Raw genomic sequence first — 11,142 nt, forward strand, 5'->3', positions numbered from 1 at the left:
CAAGGTAAAAACTAAATATCAAGGTAAACTGATCTTCAAGGTATTAAATGATTTTCAAGGTAAAAACTGAATTTCAAGGTAAAAACTGATTTTTCAAGGTAAAAAAAAAGATTTTCAAGGTAGAAAATGATTTTCAAGGTAAAAACTGATCTTCAAGGTATGAAATGATTTCTAAGGTAAAAACTAAATATCAAGGTAAAAACTGATCTTCAAGGTAAAATATGATTTTCAAGGTAACAAATGATTTTCAAGGTAACAAATGATTATAAGGTAAAAAGTAAATATCAAGGTTAAAAACTATTTAGAAGGTCAAACATTATTTTCAAGGTAAAAATGATTTTCAAGCTAAAAACTAAATATCAAGGCAAAAACTGATTTTCAAGGTAAAATTAGATTTTCAAAGTAATAAATGTTTTATAAGGCAAAAACAGATTTTCAAGGTAAAAGTTGATTTTCCAAGTAAACTATTTCTTCAATGTAAAAATCTAACTTCAAGGTAAAAAATGAATTCCAAGGTAAAAAATTATTTTTCAAAGGTAAAAGTTGGTTTACAAGGTAAAAGTTGGTTTACAAGGTAGAAACTGATTTTTCAAGGTAAATAGTCAAAAATGGCAATGCAATAAAACACAGACATTAGTCATATTAGTGGAAATGCAATAAAACACTGACATTAGTCATAATTGTGGAAATGCAATAAAACACTGACATTAGTCATATTAGTGGAAATGCAATAAAACTGACATTAGTCATATTAGTGAATATGCAAAAAACAACTGACAATAGTCATATTAGTGGAAATACAATAAAAAAACTGACATTAGTCATAATTGTGGAAATGCAATAAAACACTGACATTAGTCATATTAGTGGAAATGCAAAAAACTACTGACAATAGTCATATTAGTGGAATTTCGATAAAAACTGACATTAGTCATAATTGTGGAAATGCAATAAAACACTGACATTAGTCATATTAGTGGAAATGCAATAAAACTGACATTAGTCATATTAGTGTAAATGCCATAAAACACTGACATTAGTCATATTAGTGGAAACGCAATACTCCTGACATTAGTCATATTAGTGAAAATGCAATAAAACACTGACATTAGTCATATTAGTGGACATATAATAAAACCCTGACATTAGTCCTTTTAGTGGAAATGCAATAAAACACTGACATTAGTCATATTAGTGGAAACGCAATACTCCTGACATTAGTCATATTAGTGAAAATGCAACAAAAAACTGACATTAGTCATATTAGTGGAAATTAAATAAAACCCTGACATTATTCATATTAGTGGAAATGAAATAAAACACTGACATTAGTCGTATTAGTAGGATTGCAATAAAACACTGACATTAGTCATCCATCCATCCATCCATTTTCTACCGTTTATTCCCTTCGGGATATTAGTGGAAATGCAATAAAACAATGACATTAGTCATATTAGTGGAAATTTAATAAAACCCTGACATTAGTCATATTAGTGAAAATGCAATAAAAAACTGACATTAGTCATATTAGTGAAAATGCAATAAAAAACTGACATTAGTCATAGTAATGGAAATGCAATAAAACACTGACATTAGTCATATAAGTGCAAATGCAATAAAACACTGACATTAGTCAAATTAGTGTAAATGCCATAAAACACTGACATTAGTCATATTAGTGGAAATGCAATAAAACACTGACATTAGTCATACTAGTGGAAATGCAATAAAACAAGACATTAGTCATATTAGTGGAAATGCAATAACACCCTGTTATTAGTCATATTAGTGAAAATGCAATTAAAAACTGACATTAGTCATATTAGTAGAAATTTAATAAAACCCTGATATTACTCTTATTAGTGGAAATGCATTAAAACCCTGACATTAGTCATATTAGTGGAAATGCAATAAAACACTGACAATAGTCGTATTAGTGGGAATGCAATAAAACACTGACATTATTCATATTAGTGGAAATGCAATAAAACAATGACATTAGTCATATTAGTGGAAATTTAAAAAAACCCTGACATTAGTCATATTAGTGGAAATGCAAGAAAAACTGACATTAGTCGTATTAGTGGAAATTTAGTAAAACCCTGACATTAGTCATATTAGTGGAAATGCAATAAAACCCTGACATTAGTCATATTAGTGAAAATGCAATAAAACACTGACATTAGTCATGTTAGTGGAAATGCAATAAAACACTGACATTAGTCAAAATAGTGGAAATGCAATAAAACACTGATATTTGTCATATTAGTGGAAATAAATTAAAACCCTAACATTAGTCATATTAGTGGAAATTTAATAAAACACTGACATTAGTCATATTAGTGTAAATGCAATAAAACACTGACATTAGTCAAATTAGTGTAAATGCCATGAAACACTGACATTAGTCATATTAGTGCAAATGCAATAAAACACAGACATTAGTCAAATTAGTGTAAATGCCATAAAACACTGACATTAGTCATATTAGTGGAAATGCAATAAAAACTGACATTAGTCATATTAGTGGAAATGCAATATAACAGTGACATTAGTCATATTGGTAAAAATGCAATAAAAAACTGACATCAGTCATAATAATTGAAATGAAATAAAACACTGACATTAGTCAAATTGTGTAAATGCCATAAAACACTGACATTAGTCATATTAGTGGAAAAGCAATACAACTCAGACAATAGTCATATTAGTGGAAATGCAATAAAACCCTGACATTAGTCATAATAATGGAAATGCAATAAAATACTGACATTAGTCAAATTAGTGAAAATGCAATAAAAAACTGACATTAGTCATAATAATGGAAATGCAATAAAACACTGACATTAGTCATATTAGTAAAAATGCCACAAAACACTGACATTAGTCATATTAGTGGAAATGCAATAAAACCCTGACATTAGTCATAATAATGGGAATGCAATAAAACACTGACATTAGTCAAAATAGTGGAAATGAAATAAAACACTGACATTAGTCATATTAGTGGAAAAGCAATACAACTCAGACAATAGTCATATTAGTGGAAATGCAATAAAACCCTGACATTATTCATAATAATGGAAATGCAATAAAATACTGACATTAGTCAAATTAGTGAAAATGCAATAAAAAAACTGACATTAGTCATAATAATGGAAATGCAATAAAACACTGACATTAGTCATATTAGTAAAAATGCCATAAAACACTGACATTAGTCATATTAGTGGAAATGCAATAAAACCCTGACATTAGTCATAATAATGGGAATGCAATAAAACACTGACATTAGTCAAAATAGTGGAAATGAAATAAAACACTGACATTAGTCATAATAGTACAAATTTAATAAAACCCTGACATTAGTCATATTAGTGGAAATGCCATAAAACACTGACATTAGTCATAGTGGAAATGCAATAAAAACTGACATTAGTCATAATGCAATAAAAAACTGACAACAGTCATAATAATGGAAATACAATAAAACACTGACATTAGTCATACTAGTGGAAATGCAATAAAAACTGACATTAGTCATATTAGTGGAAATGCAATAAAACACTGACATTAGTCATCTTAGTGGATATTCAATAAAACACTGACATTAGTCATACTAGTGGAAATGCAATAAAAACTGACATTAGTCATAAGTGCAAATGCAATAAAACACAGACATTAGTCAAATTAGTGTAAATGCCATAAAACACTGACATTAGTCACATTAGTGGAAAAGCAATACAACTCAGACAATAGTCATATTAGTGTAAATGCCATAAAACACTGACATTAGTCATATTAGTGGAAATGCAATAAAACCTTGACATTAGTCATAATAATGGAAATGCATTAAAATACTGACATTAGTCAAATTAGTGAAAATGCAATAAAAAAACTGACATTAGTCAAATTAGTATAAATGCCATAAAACACTGACATTAGTCATATTAGTGGAAATGCAATAAAACCCTGACATTAGTCATAATAATGGGAATGCAATAAAACACTAGTCAAAATAGTGGAAATGAAATAAAACAGACATTAGTCATATTAGTAAAAATGCAATAAAACCCTGACATTAGTCATATTAGTGGAAATGCCATAAAACACTGACATTAGTCATATTAGTGAAAATGCAATAACAAACTGACATTAGTCATATTAGTGGAAATGCCATAAAACACTGACATTAGTCATATTAGTAAAAATGCAATAACAAACTGACATTAGTCATAATGCAATAACAAACTGACATTAGTCATAATGCAATAAAAAACTGACAATAGTAATAATAATGAAAATGCAATAAAACACTGACATTAGTCATAATAATGGAAATACAATAAAACACTGACATTAGTCATATTAGTGGAAATGCAATAAAAACTGACATTAGTCATATTAGTGGAAATGCAATAAAACACTGACATTAGTCATATTAGTGGATATTCAATATAACACTGACATTAGTCATATAAGTGCAAATACAATAAAACACAGACATTAGTCATATTAGTGGAAAAGCAATACAACTCAGACAATAGTCATATTAGTGTAAATGCCATAAAACACTGACATTAGTCATATTAGTGAAAATGCAATAACAAACTGACATTAGTCATAATGCAATAAAAAACTGACATTAGTCATGATAATGAAAATGCAATAAAACACTGACATTAGTCATAATAATGGAAATGCAATACAACACTGACATTAGTCATATTAGTGGAAATGCAATAAAAAACTGACATTGGTCATATTAGTGAAAATGCAATAAAAAACTGACATTAGTCATATTAGTGAAAATCCAATAAAAAACTGACATTAGTCATAATAATGTAAATGCAATAAAACACTGACATTAGTCATATTAGTGAAAATGCAATAAAAAACTGAAATTAGTTATATTAGTGAAAATGCAATAAAAAACTGACATTAGTCATATAAGTGCAAATGCAATAAAACACAGACATTAGTCAAATTAGTGTAAATGCCATAAAACACTGACATTAGTCATATTAGTGGAAATGCAATAAAAACTGACAGTCATATTAGTGGATATGCAATATAACACTGGCATTAGTCATATTGGTAAAAATGCAATAAAAAACTGACATTAATCATAATAATGTAAATGCAATAAAACACTGACATTAGTCATATTAGTGAAAATGAAATAAAAAACTGAAATTAGTTATATTAGTGAAAATGCAATAAAAAACTGACATTAGTCATATAAGTGGAAATGCAATAAAACCCTGACATTAGTCATAATAATGGAAATGCAATAAAATACTGACATTAGTCATATAAGTGCAAATGCAATAAAACACTGACATTGGTCATATTAGTGAAAATGAAATAAAAAATGGACATTAGTCATAATAATGGAAATGCAATAAAACACTGACATTAGTTATATTAGTGTAAATGCCATAAAACACTGACATTAGTCATATAAGTGCAAATGCAATAAAACACAGACATTAGTCAAATTAGTGTAAATGCCATAAAACACTGACATTAGTCATATTAGTGGAAATGCAATAAAAACTGACATTAGTCATATTAGTGGATATGCAATATAACACTGACATTAGTCATATTGGTAAAAATGCAATAAAAAACTGACATTAGTCATAATAATGTAAATGCCATAAAACACTGACATTAGTCATATTAGTGAAAATGCAATAAAAAACTGATATTAGTCATATTAGTGAAAATCCAATAAAAAACTGACATTAGTCATAATAATGGAAATGCAATAAAACACTGACATTAGTCATATTAGTGTAAATGCAATAAAACACTGACATTAGTCATATTAGTGGAGATGCAATATAACACTGACATTAGTCATATTGGTAAAAATGCAATAAAAAAACTGACATTATTCATAATAATGGAAATGCAATAGAACACTGACATTAGTCATATTAGTGGAAATGCAATAAAACACTGATATTAGTCATATTAGTGGAAATGCATTAAAACCCTGACATTAGTCATATTAGTGGAAATTTAATAAAACCCTGACATTAGTCATATTAGTGTAAATGCCATAAAACCCTGACATTAGTCATATTAGTGGAAATGTAATAAAACCCTAACATAAGTCATAACAATAGAAATGCAATAAAACTCTGACTTTAGTCAAATTAGTGTAACTGCCATAAAACACTGACATTAGTCATATTAGTGAAAATGCAATAAAAAACTGACATTAGTCATATTAGTGAAAATGCAATAAAACACTGACATTAGTCATAATAATGGAAATGCAATGAAACACTGACATTAGTCACATAAGTGCAAATGCAAAAAAACACTGACATTAGTCATATTAGTGTAATTGTAATAAAAAACTGACAGTTATATCAGAGGAAATGCAATAAAACATTGATATTAGTCTTATTATTCAAAATGCTAAAAAAACTGACATTAGTCATTAGTGGCAATGCAATTAAACACTGACATAAGTTATATTAGTGAAAATGTAATAAAAAACTGACATTAGTCATAACAATGGAAATGCAATAAAACACTGACATTAGTCAAATTAGTGTAAATGCCATAAAACACTGACATTAGTCATATTAGTGAAAATGCAATAAAAAACTGACATTAGTCATATTAGTGAAAATGCAATAAAACACTGACATTAGTCATAATAATGGAAATGCAATGAAACACTGACATTAGTCACATAAGTGCAAATGCAAAAAAACACTGACATTAGTCATATTAGTGTAATTGTAATAAAAAACTGACAGTTATATCAGAGGAAATGCAATAAAACATTGATATTAGTCTTATTATTCAAAATGCTAAAAAAAACTGACATTAGTCATTAGTGGCAATGCAATTAAACACTGACATAAGTTATATTAGTGAAAATGTAATAAAAAACTGACATTAGTCATAACAATGGAAATGCAATAAAACACTGACATTAGTCAAATTAGTGTAAATGCCATAAAACACTGACATTAGTCATATTAGTGTAAATGCAATAACAAACTGACATTAGTCATAATGCAATAAAAAACTGACATTAGTCATAATAATGAAAATGCAATAAAACACTGACATTAGTCATAATAATGGAAATACAATACAACACTGACATTAGTCATATTAGTGGAAATGCAATAAAAAACTGACATTAGTCATATTAGTGAAAATGCAATAAAAAACTGACATTAGTCATAATAGTGGAAATGCAATAAAACACTGATATTAGTCATAATAGTGGAAATGCATTACAACCCTGACATTAGTCATATTAGTGGAAATTTAATAAAACACTGACATTAGTCATATAAGTGCAAATGCAATAAAACACAGACATTAGTCAAATTAGTGTAAATGCCATAAAACACTGACATTAGTCATATTAGTGGAAATGCAATAAAAACTGACATTAGTCATATTAGTGGATATGCAATATAACATTGACATTAGTTATTTTAGTGAAAATGCAATAAAACACTGACATTAGTCATATTAGTGAAAATGCAATAAAACACTGACATTAGTCATATTAGTGAAAATCCAATAAAAAATTGACATTAGTCATAATAATGGAAATGCAATAAAACACTGACATTAGTTATATTAGTGTAAATGCCATAAAACACTGACATTAGTCATATAAGTGCAAATGCAATAAAACACAGACATTAGTCATATTAGTGTATATGCAATATAACACTGACATTAGTCATATTGGTAAAAATGCAATAAAAAAACTGACATTAATCATAATAATGTAAATGCAATAAAAAACTGACATTAGTCATAATAATGTAAATGCAATAAAACACTGACATTAGTCATATTAGTGAAAATGCAATAAAAAAACTGAAATTAGTTATATTAGTGAAAATGCAATAAAAAAACTGACATTAGTCATATAAGTGCAAATGCAATAAAACAGACATTAGTCAAATTAGTGTAAATGCCATAAAATACTGACATTAGTCATATTAGTGGAAATGCAATAAAAACTGACATGAGTCATATTAGTGTATATGCAATATAACACTGACATTAGTCATATTGGTAAAAATGCAATAAAAAACTGACATTAGTCATAATAATGTAAATGCAATAAAACACTGACATTAGTCATATTAGTGAAAATGCAATAAAAAACTGAAATTAGTTATATTAGTGAAAATGCAATAAAAACTGACATTAGTCATATAAGTGCAAATGCAATAAAACACAGACATTAGTCAAATTAGTGTTAATGCCATAAAACACTGACATTAGTCATATTAGTGAAAATGCAATAAAAAACTGATATTAGTCATATTAGTGAAAATCCAATAAAAAACTGACATTAGTCATAATAATGGAAATGCAATAAAACACTGACATTAGTCATATTAGTGTAAATGCAATAAAACACTGACATTAGTCATATTAGTGGAGATGCAATATAACACTGACATTAGTCATATTGGTAAAAATGCAATAAAAAACTGACATTAATCATAATAATGGAAATGCAATAGAACACTGACATTAGTCATATTAGTGGAAATGCAATAAAACACTGACATTAGTCAAAATAGTGGAAATGCAATAAAACCCTGACATTAGTCATATTAGTGGAAATTTTATAAAACCCTAACATTAGTCATAACAATATAAATGCAATAAAACTCTGACTTTAGTCAAATTAGTGTAACTGCCATAAAACACTGATATTAGTCATATTAGTGAAAATGCAATAAAAAACTGACATTAGTCATATTAGTGAAAATGCAATAAAACACTGACATTAGTCATAATAATGGAAATGCAATGAAACACTGACATTAGTCACATAAGTGCAAATGCAAAAAAACACTGACATTAGTCATATTAGTGTAATTGTAATAAAAAACTGACAGTTATATCAGAGGAAATGCAATAAAACATTGATATTAGTCTTATTATTCAAAATGCTATAAAACACTGACATTAGTCATTAGTGGCAATGCAATTAAACACTGACATAAGTTATATTAGTGAAAATGCAATAAAAAACTGACATTAGTCATAACAATGGAAATGCAATAAAACACTGACATTAGTCAAATTAGTGTAAATGCCATAAAACACTGACATTAGTCATATTAGTGAAAATGCAATAAAAAACTGACAGTAGTCATATATTAGTGAAAATGCAATAACAAACTGACATTAGTCATAATGCAATAAAAAAACTGACATTAGTCATAATAATGAAAATGCAATAAAACACTGACATTAGTCATAATAATGGAAATACAATACAACACTGACATTAGTCACATTAGTGGAAATGCAATAAAAAACTGACATTAGTCATATTAGTGAAAATGCAATAAAAAACTGACATTAGTCATATTAGTGAAAATCCAATTAAAAACTGACATTAGTCATAATAATGGAAATGCAATAAAACACTGACATTAGTCATATTAGTGGAAATGCAATAAAAAACTGACATTAGTCATAATAATGAAAATGCAATAAAACACTGACATTAGTCAAATTAGTGTAAATGCCATAAAACACTGACATTAATCATATAAGTGCAAATGCAATAAAACACAGACATTAGTCATATTAGTGGAAATGCAATAAAAAACTGACATTAGTCCTATTAGTGTAAATGCCATAAAACACTGACATTACTCATATTAGTGAAAATGCAATAAAAACTGACATTAGTCATATTAGTTAAAATGCAATAAAAAACTGACATTAGTCATAATAATGTAAATGCAATAAAACACAGACATTAGTCAAATTAGTGTAAATGCCATAATTTTTTGTAAGGGTCCCCCCTTACGACATTTTAGCAAAACATTTTTTTCGTTAAATATGCATTTTCTTCCATTTTCAGGTTTTGTCGGGACTCCTGATGACGTTTTGAGCCTTCTCCTACAACTACAGCACCAGAATTGTGCTGCTGAAGCAAGTCCATTTTTTTTTTTTTTTGTAAGGGTCCCCCCTTACGACATTTTAGCAAAAAAATGTTTCCGTAAAATATGCATTTTCTTCCATTTTCAGGTTTTGTCGGGACTCCTGATGACGTTTTGAGTCATCTACAACTACAGCACCAGAATTGTGCTGCTGAAACAAGTCCATTTTTTTGTAAGGGTCTCCCCTTACGACATTTTAGCAAACTTTTTTTTTTTTCGTAAAATATGCATTTTCTTCCATTTTCAGGTTTTGTCGGCACTCATGATGACGTTTTGAGACATCTCCTACAACTACAGCACTAGAATTGTGCTGCTGATTTTAGCAAAAAATATTTTTCGTAAAATAGGCATTTTCTTCCATTTTCAGGTTTTGTCAGGACTCCTGATGACGTTTTGAGGGTTAGGGTTTTTGAGAAAATATTGTTTTTGAATCGAGAATCGCGTTGAATCGAAAAAATCGATTTATAATCGAATCATGACCCCAAGAATGTGAATTTATAATAATGTGTATTTATCATTTGTTGTACAAAAGACATTTCATAATTTTCGGAAGTTCATCTTGTACTTGACATTGTTTATAGGGTTAGGCGCAATAAGTGTTCAACTTCAGCCTTAACCCTTTCAGTCTGCAACATTTTCTTTTTCAATCTATGACTGTACATCTGTTTGTTTATTTTGTTGACCATTGACCGAAGAAGAAGAATAAACTAAGAATCCATATTGAATCGAATCGTGGGACACCCAAAGATTCGAAGCCCTACTATTTAATGTCACTACATAAGTCAAATGTTTATAAAATGTTCCACTACAACTTGGTGTCTGTAGTACTTTGTGAATGAAAACTATTGAATTAGGTTATATATATATATATATATATATATATATATATATATATATATATATATATATATATATATATATATATATATATATATATATATATATATATATATATATATATATATATATATATATATATATATATATATATATATATATATATATACAGGTACATACATTTAATCTAGTTTATTATCATTTTAAAAGTCTTGAAACTGAAAAGTATTACATAAAACTAGTCTTATGTGCCTTCTCAACCTGGCCAACAGGGGTCAGTAAACGCTTTTATAGTACGTTATGGGTTGCAATCACGTGACTTAGAGGCACATCT

The sequence above is a fragment of the Entelurus aequoreus genome, linkage group LG10 (assembly GCF_033978785.1).
Source record: "Entelurus aequoreus isolate RoL-2023_Sb linkage group LG10, RoL_Eaeq_v1.1, whole genome shotgun sequence".
In the NCBI taxonomy this organism is placed as follows: Eukaryota; Metazoa; Chordata; class Actinopteri; order Syngnathiformes; family Syngnathidae; genus Entelurus; species Entelurus aequoreus.